Raw genomic sequence first — 17,846 nt, forward strand, 5'->3', positions numbered from 1 at the left:
TGCCGGAGTGTTGAGCTGCAACACCCCGCACGAGCTCAAGGGCGGAGTGTAGGGTCGACCTATAAACTTTTAACCAATGAAATCACAGTACGGAAGTGGCAGCCAGTGCAGGTCATAGCTGTCACATCTGGTACAAATGCATGTAAATAAACGCACGTAAAAAAAGCTAAATTCATGTTCATTTCATGTTTCTTTATGGTTTTCGAGATATTCTCTCATTTTGCACCGTCTGACTCATAATGTCGTAATGGGATAAATTCATAGATTGTATAAAGAGAAAGATGGATGAATTTAATTTTTGGTCTGGGCAGCAGTGGAAACATACTCTAAAAGTACTCTAGTAGGATTTTGAAGCAGTTCTACTTAACTTGAGTATTTCTATTTATTTATTATATTGTATATATATATATATATATATATATATATATATATATATATATATATATATATATATATATATATATATATATATATATATATATATATATATATATATATATATATATATATATATATATATATATATATATATACACACATATACACACACATTTCATCAGCACCAGCAGTAACATCATCATCAGTTTATATGCTTATGGATTAAGCTACCTGGCAATACATAAAGCAGTTAAAATTGCCTTGTGTCAATGTGTCAATGTGTCAATAGTAATGATCCAACAAAATGATAACACCAATAGGAGCAATTCTGCATAATGAGTTCTTTCAAGTATTATCTGCTTATTATAACCCTATTATTTCCCTGAAGTAAATTGTTATTGCTACTTATCACTAAATTATCTCTAACTGATTTAGTGGTGCTTAACAAATTCATAATGTAGCACACTCATGTGGCCATGTGGTTGCTCAGTCCACACCTCAAGTGCAGGTAATTGATAAAGATTCAAAAAGCAAAAAGCTCACAGAAATGTCCAACTATTGGAAATTTTCAGGAGCTTTCAGGTCTGCTTACTGGACTTTACTGCATTCTTTACTGCATTCCAGTAAGTGGACTTTGTGTGATTTTCATTGCTTTCAAAGGTCAATAATGACATTTCAAGCTTGACTTCCATCTATCCATTTTCTATGCCACTTATCCCTTTTGGGGTCCTATCGCAGCTGTCGATGGGCGGGAGGCAGGGTACACCCTGGACAGGTCGCCAGCCGATCGCAGGGCAACATATATACACAAACAACAATTCACGCTCACATTCACACCTAGGGGCAATTTAGAGTCAACAATTAACCTAATGAGCATGTTTTTGGTCTGTGGGAGTGCCCGGAGAGAACCCACGCATGCACGGGAAGAACATGCAAACTTCACACAGAAAGGCCCGACCCGGGAATTGAACCGGTGACCTTCTTGCTGTGAGGCACGCACACTACCTGCTGTGCCACCGTGCAGCCCACAGCTTGACTTCCACTTTTTTTTTTCAAAATATGGGTAATTCTGTGAGTCTTCCTCTATTTAGCATATATAAGCAGCGAACACCTAATAAATGGTTTATTTCACACCATAGTTATATTTATTTATTCCAGCTGTATTTGTAAATTCTTCTTCAGTCTCTATGACAATGCGCAATCTGCTAATGAAGGCTACAAGATGCAGCCAGATGTTACAAAAAAGCTTCAGAAGAAATTTTGTAACACTTAAAGATGTCCCTGTAGTGTGTTACAAGCTGTTCATTAAACGTGCATAGAAAACAACAATTCTATACTTATCCTGGTGAATCACGTGTGACACTGAATGCCAGTGAAGGTCATTCCCTGTACTTTGTGGACAGCCAGATGACTGAGCTGTGCTGAAAGTCAGACAACCATATTAACTGCAATTGACATGGTAAACCCTGAGAGGGCAGTCTTTACCCATTAAGTCAACTTGGACTTTTTTTTTCTGTAGCCTCACCCACACTGAGCTGAACTCATTCAGTTAGATCCTGAAGATCTTTTTACTGCAGATACACTGGAGCAGAGAGCCTTCTCTTGTATTAAATATTAAAGAATACATTGTTTAGAAACCTCGAGGAAAAATGAGGCATGGAAGGTAAAGCAGGACAGACTGTAACCACAGTTGCATTCATTCGATGTGCTTATTACATTAAATGATTTTCACATAGGCTTTCTTCTTCCTGTGGCTTTCACATACTTTATCATTGCAAAGCCAGTGCAGTAACTTCCCTTGCTGGATACTGCGTATCATCACTACTAGAATTACTCTATTAGCTCTCCCTTTTCATTTAGTGAGGATATTCATTATTCAAGCCATTACAGTTTTCATTATGTGCACCTTTGTATTTTCCCAAATGCCTGCACCAGGCTCCAGAGAAAGGAAACAGATTACCTCTAATGTTGCTATCAGAAACTCATTAAGTAGGACCTGTTGTAGGTTTGTTTTGGCCAGGTTGAAAATCCTGGCTGCACTTGTAAATGTTAAGACACCATACTGAGGCCATGCGAGTTATCGGGTCAGAGTGAGAGAAAATAGCATGAGCTGGGAACCATGGGTGTGTTGTCTTGACCACACTTGTGTGGCTCCTTTCCCTCTTTTTGTTTGACATGTTTCTGAATGACCAAGCAATTTCAGCCTCTGCATTTTGTGCCTTTAACTGAAACCCACAAATCCATGCACACCAGTGCCACCACACACTTCTGCAAGAGTTAGCAACATGTGCCTGAAGGCTCTCATCTGTTCCTGCTTAACTCTTAACTCTGCTTCACTGAATCACTTGATTGAGGCCAAAATTGTTCTGGATATTGAGTAATTGAAGATTAGTAGATAACAGGAAAATCACTCATCCCTTGGAGGAAAATGATCGCTCCACCCACCACCACCCCCTCCCTCGTCTTTTTTCAGCCTGAGGACGTACCTTTCAAGATAAGAGCAATAAATTGGCAATTTGAGCAGATTTTCATGGATGTGAGAGCAGAACCCACAAATCGTATTTATATGGATTTATCTTTGAGATATTTTGTGGCTTTTGCCTTCGGATTATTTGGTCATAATAGAAAAGAAAGACACATGCTTCCTCCTGCAAAGCAACAAATTGCACCAATAAATACAAAGAGTACATGGAAGGCTAAATAGGACAACATATGCAAGAAGAACACACATTTGCATACATTCAATACAGTAGCCATTAAAATTGTTAATGTAAATTAAAACAAATGCACCAATTTATCATCAGAACCACAACAGACTGAGCAAAAATGCAAAAGGGGCCACCATAAAACGATGTTCAAATCCCAGGTGCACTTTGACTCTTTGAAGCGTCTCGCGTGGAAGATTAATTGTCTCAATAAGATATCCATCATCATCAAAGAGCACTTTTGCAAGGACATGGCCTTTACTACTGGCAATGAAAGGAGCAATACAATTATACTGTAATGAAATCCATTTGCTCCGTTTCATGTTTACTATTAAGTCACAAGTCTCAGGTGTACTGGAACAGATCACATGACAAACATTTCTTTGGCTCAGTGCTCATTTTCCCTCCTGTTTCACCTTCTGCCCTTCATTGTCAGCAGCCTTGAAAACTGTAGAAATTTGCCTGCGTCCATTAATGGCTGACCAGATCTGCTTGGTTTCATCTGCACTACACCATTGATGGGAATCTTATTTCCAGCATCCTGCAACAAATTTCCGGCAGCTTGCAACACAAGGTATCAGTAACATACAACACAGTGACAAATCATCTGCAGGTTGAAACTTGATATGGACCTTTGCTCTTAATATATTCTGCCCAATAACATATTAATAAGGCATAACCAAAGCTCGGGTAATGCACCATCTGTGTGAGAGAATGACTCCATCATGTTGAAATAATAAAAAGAGGTTGACCTTGAGTCACATGCTTGTAAGCATGGTATTCATTATTAACATTCCTCCTTATCGGATGTACTGGTTATCATGAGCCGAAACTGCATCGAGGCTAGTTTAAAGCAACGGTTGGACGTCTTGGAAACTTAGATCAGAAGATTGATAACATTCTTATGTCTGTACAGTAGATATGTAGCTGGAGCCTGTTAGCTTAGCATGAAACACCCTTGAATAACTTGAAACAGGGGGAAAAAGCTAACCTGGCTCTGTCGTACAGTAACAAAACCCACATAGTGGCACCTCTAAAACAACAGTTTGCCATTTGATGGGGGGTTATGTGCTTATCTCTTGGCCTGGAACAGTTGCCAGCTAATTGACGGAGGCTCGAGGAAGTTACTGATCCCAACCAAAAAACAGTCTGGCACCTAATCACCTAAAAACAAAGTATTGTTTTACTTTATGTATCAAATGTATACCATGTTAATTAATGAGCTTTAGAGCTGCTGGTAGGCGGATTTTGTTACCATTGAATCAAGCCAGGCCAACGTTTTCCCCCTGTTTAAAGTGGTTATGTTATGCTAAGCTAAATGGCTACTAGCTGCAGCTGCATATTACTGTACAGACATTAGAAAGAGCAAGTATATTTCTGAAAATGTTGCTTTCGGGCCAAAACTAAAAGGCTCACATGTTATATGCAGGTGTTTTCTAGTCAATGGCTTGGGTGAATCGCATAACATCACATTATCGGCCTACATCAAAGTCATTTCCAATCAATACATATTGGTTTCCTTGAGCCTGATAATATTGGACACTACCTTGCATTCAGGTCTTAGGGTTATCTGTCCATATTCCACAGTGAAGTATAGAAACTTCACTTATTATGTACATACAGAGTGTATGAGAATTGACCATTACAAGAAAGTATGTTTATAGTTTATGAGGTGGAAGCTGAAAATGAAAGCTCATAAAAGTCATTAACTTAATGCATTAAACTTTTCTGCAAGAGTAACAGTCTTTAATCTTTTGAGTAAAATTGCCCTGCGAGGAAAAGTTAACCAGCTACAGACGTTTTATGACTGTTGTGCCTTCGGCTTAAAGGATATTGGAAAAGTGATTTGTGGGGAACCTTTAGCAGACCTTAAAAACACATAATCTGAAAGATTTGTAGCCACAGTCAGAGAACATGGAAAATGCCAAGTCACTGCATGCAACATACAAAATGAAAAGCATCAAATAACAGAGCTGTGCTTCGCCATGGCCAACAGGTAGCCTCAACTTTGCTTCCACAGAGAATGCACTATTTTCTCACACTGTTTTTTATGACTTTCCATCGCTTTCTGAATAGTAGCGGTTGCCTTTCTATTTCTCTGGGTCTCCCCTGTTTATTTTGGAGAGCTTATTTCACCCCTGAGCCCTGACAGCGGGTCAGCTGCCACAGCGGAGGTGGAAAGGAAACATGGAAAGAGCTGACTGGCCGTGAAATATTTATAGTTCTTTAGTGTTGTGATTGTATGAGTTTTGACAGTGATGGCACATTACTGTGACCCTTCCCCAAACAAAAGGCCTGATGTGTTGCTCTCTGTTGTGACTTGGAGAGGTGAGACAAAGTGCATGCTTTTTCACCGTACACCGAGTCTCCGAGCCTTGCTTTTTCCCCCCGCTCCTCCCTGTGTATAAAAGATATCTCCGTATATTTTAGTATTGATCCTCATCCCTTCCAGTATGTTGTTTTTTTTCTTTGCTTCTTTTATCCTTTTCCACTATTTTCTCCAATATTATTTTCTTCAAATCTCTTCACAGCAAAGTGTACGTGCCCTCTTTCCTCCCTCTGCCTTCTCTTCCCACTCAATATCCCATCTCATTTCCTCTACCTTGTCTTCTCTGCACCACATTCATAATGACAGATTGATGGCTGCCTCTGCAGTACCTCTCTGTAATAATAAAGTCACTTAGATTGGTCCCAACTAATTTACAACAAGTCTATTTACAGAAAGACTGTAAATTATTTCATATTTAGACAATGTAAATCTTACAAGTAATCAGAATTTAAATTTGCCTCAGAGTATTAATTACAATGTCATCTTTAGACTCAATGCAGTGCTGCAGGCTGTAAAAGTGCAAATAACAGACCTTTGCGCAAACAGTGAAAAATGGAATGAGCTGCATAAACATGAGTTAATATTAAATTGAGTGCGCTTGTTTCACCTACAGGAGATGAACAAACATCCATCATTTATGAAAGCAGACTTGTTGTGGCTCTCATTCAAAACCAAACAAAGCTTTGTTATTCAAACCTTTTTTCTTTGCTGTTTACACGTCACGCTGGGAAGGGGAGCAATTCAAAATTGAGCTCACAGCCTTGATGTTTTGTATGAATACTGAAGCTGGAGCCTCACACTGGGGACTGTCATTGTAGGTCATCCTCTGTATTCTCATTTGATCCAGAGTCTCGCTGTAAATGCCGCCCCAGGCGTTATCAGTCTTGACGGCATTTTCTTGACAACTTTATCAAGCCCTGCGAACTCTTAGTCTTATCTAGTGTACAACTTTAACAATAATCAACATTTCATAAGTGAAAGCTGTGAAACAGAGAGAAGAAACTCATTGCATCCGTCAAATTAATGTATTTGGCTTTAATTTTGCATTGTCTCCAAACTTGTAGTTTAATGTTCGTCCTTGAGTTACATCTCATCCTCACCAGAAAAACTGCTGAACAGGTTGTCTGTGCAAGAAGGTTACTGGAATACATATTTACTACCTCTATTGTTAGGCGGCGACTTCTAGTAGCCATAGTAATATGACAGTGAACAAAGGAGGAGGTCAGGTGACGAAGTGTTAAGAGCAAGAAAGTCTGCATGTAGAGGGTCAAACAAACACAGGACTTTCACCCTGGAGACCGCTGCTCATGTCCCGTGTGACACCGAAAGTCAGCCTTGACTTATCTTAAGTAAGATACTGAAGTTAAGAAAGGTGCGGAGCATTTTAACCCAAACCTAACCAAGTAGTGTATGCAGCCGTTACACCTGTGTATTTTTAGTACTGTCAAACAACCATATATGTCTGTTTTTGGAGTCTGAAGATGTGTTGTTGAGCTAATGAGCTATTTTTTTACTTTCAGTTATTCAGGGAGTTTCACTGAGATCAGTGCCCTTGAGCCCCCAAGGAAGAGCCTGATCGCATTCACATCTGGGAGCTGCTCAGTACAACCACGACGTGCCAGATCTACAGGAGCAGTTGGGGATAAGGGTCTTGCTCAAGGGCACCTGAGCCGTGGTAATGAAGTGCAAGTGGTGCCAAGTAGAGGCTGAACTGTCAACCTTGCGGTCAGAAGGCCACCTCTGCTCAGACCAGGCCTGCATCTTTTAATGTGATCAGAATAAGGGCAAATAATATGTGAAAAATGTGATCATTTCATACAGAACATCAAATAAAGTTTGGAACAAGTCTGAAACACAAGTCAGCATTTCAGGTTATTCAAAATTGTCATTTACACATTAGAGCACTCAGTTGCACAGCAGAATGTTCTTCTTAAGTTCTTAATTACTCCAAAAAAGTATCAATATATCCCACTCGCATTAACAAGCCTTTCAAATTGATTAGTTTAGTTCTTTATGGGTTTTGTTAATATTAATGACTGTGTCGTCATCTTAAAGCTGGAGATGTGAAACCACTGATTAAATGGCTGAAATGCATTGGCTAAATTGAGTCGTCATATTGACTGCGGAGCCTGTGAAGTTGCTGGGTCTGATCACATGAACCCTGTGTGCTGCCTCTGAGTCTTTGTTCACAGCTTGGTGAACCATGTGATTACTTTGGTGGGATAGAAAATGGTCACACTGGAGACTGAGGCATCTTTATTTTGCATTCATTTCTGCTGATTTGGAAGTTAGAGGACAAAAGCTCTTGCTGTGAAGAGACGACTATGCTGCCCTTCCCCTTTTCCCATGCTGCTGAAAGATTAAAAAGTGCATCCTCCATCAAAGGTTGTAGTTTTCTTGCTAAGCTTTCTCGCTTTCCCGTGGCAGCTCTTCTCCTTTTTATCTGGCTCAGGTCTACTGCCTGCCTGCTCTGACAGACCGAGTGGGATGAAAGGAAACAGATGAACAAAACAAATATTTATTTATTTATTTATTTATTGTCAGCACACAAACTTTGACAGGAGATGACATGGCATAAGTTCTTTTGTTGAACATGGCTCAAAGTTTCTGTGTCCTGAATCATTTCTATGCAAAGCAGCTGGAAACAGAATAATAAAGCTAATCTGGGGATTTAAAAAAAAAAAAAAAAAAACACTTCTGGAGAGCTGTTTAATATTAGAATAGAGTATTGTCAGCAGTAGGTAGGAGTTATTGTGGAAGTCCTCTCTTCCTGCATCTAACCTGTGTACTTACACTGCACTGGTTTCCCCAAATATCCGCTATTTTGGGCAGTGAAGGCGTATTCAGGAAACGTGGCAATACATGTAAAAATACCCTCTTACTAGTAAAAGTCCTGCATTCAAAGTTTCACTTTTTCTGAAAATAAATAAATAAATATATATATATATTTTTGGCAATTTGGTAGGCAGCTTTAACAAACTATTAGCACAAGTTGAAATGATGAACTTGTTAACAAACAGTTGCCAATTTACACATCAGGCAGTACGTTAGCACTCAGCTGGAGGAGTGTTTCTGTCTGTCCGATGAATATGAGTCCATTCATTTTCCTTTTAGCGCTGTTTTTGGTCTCCACCAACTCCTGGAGGAAATATCTGACTCTTTAGCTGCTAAATGCTCCACTTTGTTTACCAGCTAGTGGCTAACTTTGTTTTCCATTTGATGCTACGTTTTCTCACTGAAACAGTTGCCTGCTGCAGCTAATGCTAACAAAACCAAAACTGTGACGTGCGGGCTGGAAAACCAAAACAATGAGCTGAAAGCTGAAAGATGCTACAAAGCTTAAGACAATGAGCAATTAATTTCATATAGAAGTTGTCATGTGATTCATTGCCAATATAAAAAGACTGATTGCAGCTATTTAAAGAAAACATATATCAAGATATTACTAGTTTACAACCACTGATGCATTAGCACGTTAGCGTCATGTCAGTGTTCTAGAGGGTGAGGTGGAGATTTCCCTACATAAAAAAAACATTGTATTTTATAAGCTGGGCACATGTTTTGTGTGGAAAATACGAACCTGTAAAGTAATAAGTAACGATACCTCTCGAGTAAAAAATGTTAAATGTTTCCTTCTTCAGTGTAGTTGAGTAGAAAGATTAAGTAAAATACCATGGAAATACTCCAGTTAAGTATAAGTGCCTAAAATTAAGCTTTTTATTGCTAAAACTTAAAGTACTGAAACACATCTTTGCTTAATACACTTTGGGTTTTGCTGATACAGCCCTGATCTGGCATGACCAGTAGCTAATGGTGGCTAATGTTAGCTAAATGTTAGCAGATGCTGTATTAATGAAGGTCACTTTGTAATTTTGCTGACTTGATAGCTCTTCTTTTCTTTTCATCTCTCAGTGTGTATTGACTTGGCACTCAAAGATAGCTTCTCCTTGACTGCATATTATTACTGAACACCTCGGTTTCCATTCTTGCAGTCACACAGGCCTGCTGGTTTGTATGTGAGAGCAATGGAGGGACAGAAATCAAGAGTGTAGGGACAATTCATCATTATTTCATTGCTGGTGAAGCTATTTCTTCCTGAATAATGACACTGCTGTCAGAGCAGTGTCTGCTGTAACCACAGCCAGCCTGTGCAAAGACTTTCCGCACGTCTCCTCTGGACAGAGGAAACTTTTCTTTTCAAGTTTTTAATTGTGGAGGCTACAAAGTCACAGGCAGCATGGGATGATAAGGTAAGCAGGATGAATAATGTTAATAAGTATTACAGCGCTAGTGCAGGCATATTTTGGCTGTGTAAAGCAAGATAAGACTAAAAACAAAACAGCAAACAACAAGCAAACCAAAACAATGTCCTACAATAAAATCAATGTCAGACAAGAGGAGGCCATATTAGGCTTCACTGTGCATTAAAAAAGGGACCTTTTAGAGCCTCTCAAAATAGCTCCCAACAGCCAAAGAAAGTGGTTTTTACTCATATAACGTACATGAATCTCATCCAAAAAGATGTTTTTGGATTAAATCTTGAATTAAATAACCTGAGGCGACATTACACTTTTCTTTTTTCTTTTTGGGACATTTCTATCAAATCAGAAGTTGAGTCATCAGATTTGGCCGAGCTGATTATCAGATTGTATCAGAAAGACTGCCAGATGGCTGGGAGTGGATTTATTAAGATGGTAAAGAGAACCAGCTACACATATGTGCCCTCCAGCCTATAAAGTCATTATTTTGGCAAATTAATTATGCATGAATCAAGCTTAAAAGTGGCACTGGCTCCTAGCAATTTCATGGAGAGGAGTAGGTTTAGCTCCTATAACACACATAGTAACACAGCAGCATTATCCATTCATGGTGCTGTAAATACTTTCCCATGTGGTATTTTTGGCATGAAGTCCCCACAGGTCAGTATGAGAATGCAGACACTATATGTAATAAATTATTTAACACCCATATGAACCTCAAACCACAAAGTGTAATAAAGCTACAGTTACATTGGGCTGGAGGCTTATTGAGATTTAATTAGGCTAAATTATGCCTCTGTTGTGTTAATGTAAGCTCAATGAGACGATGCAGGAAGACCTTAAACTCAGGGATGGAAACAGTTTTCAAGTTCATTGAGTTCACTAAATTAGACTTTGAGGAACTGTAATTAAAACAAATTGTTCTTCCTAAAGTGTGTCCTGTCAGATATTTCTGCTTAATCATATGACATCACATCGTTACATCAGATGCAGGATGGACAAATTTCTCAGCCTGCTGACTGAGCCATGGCTGAATTTTGCAGTCAGTGTTTATTGTGCGCACTTACAAAAATACTGCGCATCGCCCACGTAAATCCAAACAAAGCAAAGATAACGCAGGTACAGTAAAGAAACCTCAGCACCTCATCACCTCCTTGGCTAATTTGGCTCAATTTTCTGACCTTCCGCGACAATAAATGCTCACTTTTATGGAGACTCTGCTTTGAATTTGCCTTGTGATTTCATTTGAACGTCAGCACAGTCGGTCTAATCTTGGAGACCTTTTCTAAACGGTCTGTTGTTTGTCTTTAAAGTATAAAGGTTCCTTGGAATAAAGTTCACCCACGAACAGTTCCCTCTCTCTGCTGTGCGCCCCCGGTGCAGTTTGGACGGCACCGTGTCTAACAAGGTGCTGCTTTTGCCACCATGACATTTAGTTGACACAGTGCGCAAAGGTTTTTTTTTTTGCCGCAGTGAGCCTGACTTTGATATTCATGAGTTTTTTTTTCTTCTTGTTTCAAGGGATTTGGCTGCTCTAAATTAAACCCAATTAGTCATTAATCTGTTCCATTCCAGTCACTGCATTATTCTGCTTCAGGTTTTGGCACTAACAGGCTTTAGGAGTCTCTTGTGGATGACAGCAGGGAGCAGAGCTGGAGATGCTGTAGCTCACACAACCGCTAGAAGACAAACGCTGTGGTCCTCCCACCTCACCAGAGCTCCGGAGTGCGGCTCTGGGAACGGGAAGTATTTCTAATAATCCGGTGAATGGGACTTTGCTCTGCGCTGGATCCTGAGTCTGGCTCTGCGTGGAAGCGGAGCGCACAAGCGGACAGAAGGACAGTCTTTTCTTTCAGTGAAGCCTGGGGTGGGAGAGACGCAGCAATGACAGAGCAGCAGTCGTGTGCGCAGCGGCGAAATAGACCAACTATTGTGGGGACGGAAGATTGATAACACAACTGGGCGAGCAACGAGAGCGGCAGATGTAATTTCCAAACGTTGCAGCTGGTTTGGTGCCAGTGGTGTGCTGGATGGGTTATTACCGCGTTCTCCTTTTCATCATTCACTGCTTCCAGCGTTTCCAGATCACTTGGGCTTCTCGGACGGCTGTCTGTGAGGGAGTACTGCTGCAGAGACTAACGGGGAATGCCATGTGTCGTTGCGCGACATAGAAGCTCTTTGTGGGCTGTTTTGCACCGGGGACAGGTGGTGCCGTGTGTGTGTGCGCGCGTGTGTGTGCGTGTGTTGTGTGTGTGTTGAAACTAGCAGGGGGCACGGACACACAACCCCTGGGACAGTTGTCTTAGGGATGTCAGGCCGGCGAACGGGATCAGTTTTTGCCAGAGACAGGTGCGACAGGGAGGAGTAGTTTACAAAGCCCCACACAGGATCTGGTAACGCACTAACGAGCCTCCTCGCTCCTCTGATCACTCTGGGATTTTTGGCTTTTTTTTTTGTATCCAGCGGGACTCTAATCCACTCATACTGTCGCTGTCTCAGCGGCACCTTTCCCCCGACAACCACAGGTAAGTGACCCGAGCTGTCCGGTGTGGAGGTCTGTGGTGGGTGGTGGTGCGCTCCGGGGGCGCAGGCTCTGTCGCGCCTTGATGCTTTGGATAAAATATCGCCTCTGGTAACACGAAGGATTTCAGTTGTGTTGATTGGTTCAAACTGACTCGATCAACACAATACCTGATCTATAATCTATCGCGTCTTGGCTTTACAGTTGCTTTCATTGTAGCAATAATTCTCAATTTCATACTGCGTAGCTTGCAGCCACGCACAAACAAGCAGCTTTCAGCTGTCTGGAGCCATGAGAGGCACTTCACTGACCAGGTATTGATTGGATATTGACACGACTCAGATCGTGTGATTGAAAATGTCTGACAGTTATTGACGATTATCATTAGTCACTGTACAGGAACAGTGCTGTCATAGCAGTCCAGTGTCACTCACCCGCCTTAATTAAATAGGTTTAATCTGAGAAATCTGGGACTTTTCCTGCTGTGTCAAGAGGAATTTCCCCCTCTCTGACATTACATTTTGATTTACTCCAAAACCTCCTTTCCAGATTCGTGAGTTGCAGAACTGTGGAAGCACAGGCTGCCTGCGTTTTCACCATGATTGCTCAAACTAGTTGTTTATATGGTGCATGATTGTACGTTATCTGCTGGCGGTTGTGTATGTTCCACAGTCCTACCCGCTGGGCCCCTGGTGTCCACTGCTCCCCCCTTCAGGCTCTGACATCCCTCCCTCTCTTTCTGCAGTAGCTGCTGTCTTTACAGTATATTGAGCTAGTTGGCTGGATAGTGTCAGAATCACATTTTTAGCTTTTTGTATGAGCACCACTAACTCTCAATAGCTGGCTCCAAGTGTCCTAAAGTTTCGCCGTTTTGGGAGCTGCATGTTTTGTGTTGTGGCCCCTGTTTCAAATTCAAATTGCCTTTCAGCTGCCTTTTGTCCAACGCCGAGGTTTGTGGACTGGAAAGAGAGACAGAGAAGTAAGTGAAGTCCCCAAGGGTCAGAGCATTCCTATAATGAGCCCTAGTGTGTGTGAGAGGAGAGAGAAAGACACGTCCAAAGAAAGTGAGACAGTGCTCCTCGCCCAGTGCAAGGGTAGAGGCAGCCAAGGGAATACCACCACCTCTACTAACCTTTCTGCCGCTCTGACTGTGTCAAATCAGCCTTGGAGGACAAGAGCCTCTTTAATTCCTCTTCCTCTGGGCTGTCACCCACCCTGACAGCCAGGGGCTCAGGGGTACTGCCGCAGGTTACACCTAGATCCTTCCCCACTGCTGATGCTACGTCGGGGTGACGGTACTGCACCAGACTCGGTTCTCAGCCTTTGCAGTGCAAACAAGGAAGACACAATAGATGCTGAAAGGGAAGAAGTTAAGATGAAACATGAAAGGGAAGATGATCATAAACTAGATATTGTCTAATCACCTGAGTGTTGCAGCTTCTGTGGCGTGACAGAGGAGGTTGGGTGCCCCCTTTTCTCTCATGTGCTGACATCCTCTTGTAGGCCCATCGCGCCAACAGTAATTACAAGAGAAGCGCTATCAGAGGGAATGAATTAATAGACAACAGAGGAAATACCTGTCTGATACGATCTCAGATCTTCTTATTGTACTGGATGTAGTTTTTGTTTGCTCAAAAGTCAAGGACGAAACGCTTTGTACGTCTTGAGAACAGAGAAATAGCAGCTTTTGCTGGTGATTCAAGTCATCTTTCGAACATTTTGTGGGACAATCGACCCAAAAATACATGTATCCCTTTCGCCAAGTGCAGCACGGGGTTGTGAACATGATCAGGGTCAAGAGACAGACCTTACAGGATGTGACAGATTTCACTCTGTAAAAGTTACTTTTGCTCTGATGGCACTGAATGATTTTATAATAAGTTTTGTCAGAAGAGTTTAATATCATTCTCCAGGCATGCAGAGCGGATAAATGTTTTCTCAGTCAGTGTATAAATAACCAGACTGTAGGAAGCGTTACTCCTGCCAAAAGAAATGACTCAGTAGGGGGCAAGATTGCACTGAAGTAAGGCAAACATAAGGGAAAGCAATCGAAGAAGCAGTGCACCTGATGTCAGAGCTGAGATCCTGAACACTAAAAGTGATTAGTGGAGAAACCCCAACAGGAAAAAAGCAATACTTCAAAGAAAGAGCCTAATACAGGAGCAGGACTCTGTGTCAATGGAGAACTCAGATAACAAGCCTAAATGTGTGCCCAGGAAACCAGGCAGGGGGTTTAGACTGTTCCAGGGTCCCAGTGCTGATGTCAGTTTTTGGCGATGCTTTCTCCGTCCCCGGTGCTTCTCCTCGCAGCTTAACAAACTGCTCACTGGAGCATGGCTAATCCTTGGCTAGCAGTGCCCAGTGATTTATTATAAAGTTAGTTAATTTAGGGAGATCTGCAACATCCCACCATACACACATGCCCTTGACAGATCCCCGCTGTCTTTACTGCAGAGTCTGCATCGCCAATTAGTCTGAAGAATTGTTTGTCTGTGCGTTCGTGTGTGTGCATGTCATTAAGAAAAGAGAGAAAGTGAGAGTTTGCCCATGTCTATCAGGGAGAAACATAAGGCACATTGTCCGTCACATTGTGTCTGTTTGCCTTCCTGTCTTGTATGGACTTTGTGTGTGTGCATGTGTGTGAGTCAGTCTGTCTGTGCTTCATACAAGTGTGATTCAGCGGTGTCCAGCATCGGTTGAATGGGCGCCCTGTTTGTGCCTCGTTTCTGACGCCAACAGCCGTCTCTGCGCCCCTTGCCTCAGAGCAAGTGTTGCGCCCTATGTGCTAAAATAACAGGTGTCTTTGCAGAGTGACTTAATCCCTCTCCCCCACCTCCCCCCTGCCCCTCCCATCACCTGTGGGCCCGGGGCAGCGCCAACGCAGGCATAAAAATCATAGATTAGTCAGACAAAGCTGCATTTGTCAGACAAGTTCAGGCTAAAGAGAGGATACACCGTTTTACCTCGTCTGTGTGCTGCTTTCTGTTGGAGGCGGGATTCAGCATTGAAGCTCAGGTGGAGCGGGGAAGTCACTGAGGTCAGCAACTGGGATCCTCTGATCAGAAAAGTCTTATGATCTAAGTCATGGCCTCTTTACAATCCCGCACCTACGTGTACAAAGCGGTGATGGAATGTAATTAAGTACACGTGCTGAAGCTCAGCACAAATTGAGGTACTTCACTGAATTCTTTTCACGCCATGTTCGACTTCTACTCGACTACATCTCAGAGGGAAACGTGTCTGACAGTTTCAATGGCTAGTTATTTGACAAATAAAGATTTCTGCACAAAGAACGTAAGAAGAGCTCATAAAATTTGATGCTTTCTTATAAATTGAACTACCCAACAGTGCGTGTAAGTACAGCTGAAACGATTAATCAGTGAGGCGACTGACGGAAAATGAACTGACTACTATTTTACTGTGCTGATAATCGTTCAGAGCGCTGGTGATGGGATTTCTCACTGTTTTCTGAATTTTGACCAACTAAACAATTAGTTAATGAAAGGAGAAAATAATCGGCAGATTAATCATGAGGAAAATAATCATTAGTTGCATCCGGATACAAAATACTTCAAATTGAGCTCCACCCCAACCAACTACAACAGTAGAATCCTGCTTTTACATTAATGCCTGACTGAAAATGATCTGATGATACAATATAGAATAATATAACAGCCACAGGGGGCGTTTTTGTATAGTTGTAGACTGTCTTCTGTGGCAGAAAGCCTGTGGACAGGCAGGAGGTGTTTAATGAGAGGTGTGATCGAGTTGCATTATGGGAAATGTAGGATCCAGTGGTTTTGGAGCTTGATCCATTCTAGGGACTAAATGTCAGGATATCTTGGCCTCTGCTGCTCTGATTGTATGTTAATCTGTCTCTTGTGAGTGCTCCACCTTTATGAAACTACAGTAGCATCCCTTCAAGTCCACTCTGCAGTTCGCACTGATTTTGAGGCTAAAGTTAAAGGGGCAGTTCCACGCCATGCTTTTTCACTTCCTGTATCTTTACTGGATATTTTTGGTTGGAAGTTAGAAGTCTGGAGATGGAGAAGAATGCGGCACTCATTGCCATAAATGGAAATGGGAAGATTTACCTATCAAAATTCGAAAGCAGCTGTCATGTCTTTGGAGAAACTGTTACTCTTGAGAATCAAAACGCTGTCGACAGTTTTCATGTGGTGGAAAGTGTTTCAAATGAAAATTGCGCATACCTCTGGAGATAAGTGAGGACGTATGATTTCTTGCAATTTGGATGAACAGACCTCTTGAAAGTGCCTTCAGCTGAAGCTTCTCCTTTGCAAAAATGAGTCATAAAGGTAAAAATGTGACTTTTGGTACATTTCTGTGTTTCCTTTCATCTCTCCTGAGCTTGTCCAGTCTGTCTCGTATTTCTCCGGGTTTAGGCCAAACTAGCAGATGTATTAGGAGCGTCCTCTGTGGGAGCAGAGCTGTCACCATCTACATCAGTTCAGTCTGAGACTGACAGACCGGTCAGAAATACTATTGAGCTGCCAAGTCTGGGGGCTTGTGTCAAACCTGGCACCCCGGCCTCTTTTTTTTCATCATTCTCTCTCTTTAGCAGTACCCCCTGCTTGTTTTCCTTCGCACATTCTGCCTCCACACCGCTGCCCCCCCTCATTACCTCTCTTCTCCTGTTTCCCCCGCCTCCTCTCCTCCGCTTTCTTCCCTCCTCCTCCCCCTCCCTCTCCGTCTCCTCTGGACCTTGATGTCAAGGCCTCTCAGGCAGTGTGGTCTCTGTCTGCAGGCTGTCAGGGCAGGGACACTGCCCACTGGGACCCTGAATGGGACAAATTGACCGTAACAATGTTCCCACTTAGCATGTGGAGCCGGGAGAAAGAGAAGGTGAAAAGGAGGGCCTGATGATTGAGGGGCAGGCCTGCCACACTGGTGGGAGAGAGGGAGGGACGGGGGAGAGAGTTGGACAGCTCTTTGAAATGTATGAATTTAAGACATGTTAAATCACACACCTCGCCTTTTTAAACCGTCTATATCCCTTGTTCACACACACACACACACACACACACACACACACACACACACACACACACACACACACACACACACACACACACACACACACACACATATGGCTTTTCTTGTTGTTATTTGCCCAAGGCTAGTGCTGAGGTTGCCATAGCAGCAGAATAAACACATTTGCCGGTGACCCTGCGAGCCCTCACTTACACACACGCACACACACACACACACACTCACACACACCTCATTCTCAAGGCCCAGATGCCCTCCAGTGCAGGGGGGGGCGGGGTTCGTCAAGCCTGGCAGTTTGATCTGCACTAAGGTGGTACCGCTGCCTCACAAAGGGTCAAGGATCATCCAGCCCCCCATTAAAATGCAATAAGGGCTATAGCCCAACGGGACCACCTCCGCCATTTAATCACACACTGCTGCTCCCTCATCATCTGCTCTCTCCCTTTTATCTTTTAATCACTTGTTTTTCCCACTCCTGTCTTCCTTTCACTCTCATCTCTCTGTCTGCTTCGCGGCTCTGTGCGCATCCTGTGCAACGCCAAGGCAGCTCCTAGATGAAGGAGTTCAAAGAAGGAAGCCCGTCATAGTCAGTAATAAGCGCTCTTTCAGATTTCTTAAAAAGAAACTCTCTCGCTCGGCGCTCG

General features: G+C 42.4%; 1 protein-coding gene across 1 annotated transcript in view; it reads left to right on the top strand.

Moving 5' to 3' along the window:
- The first annotated feature begins 11,283 nt into the window (after nucleotides 1-11,283).
- sema6bb (sema domain, transmembrane domain (TM), and cytoplasmic domain, (semaphorin) 6Bb) overlaps nucleotides 11,284-17,846 on the top strand; it is a 117,919-nt gene continuing 111,356 nt past the window's right edge. The window contains exon 1 of the mRNA XM_070960315.1: nucleotides 11,284-12,196. The gene's annotated coding sequence lies outside the window, so the exon portion shown is untranslated. The remainder of the gene's footprint in view (nucleotides 12,197-17,846) is intronic.

This window comes from Chaetodon trifascialis, chromosome 4, assembly GCF_039877785.1.
Source record: "Chaetodon trifascialis isolate fChaTrf1 chromosome 4, fChaTrf1.hap1, whole genome shotgun sequence".
NCBI lineage: Eukaryota > Metazoa > Chordata > Actinopteri > Chaetodontiformes > Chaetodontidae > Chaetodon > Chaetodon trifascialis.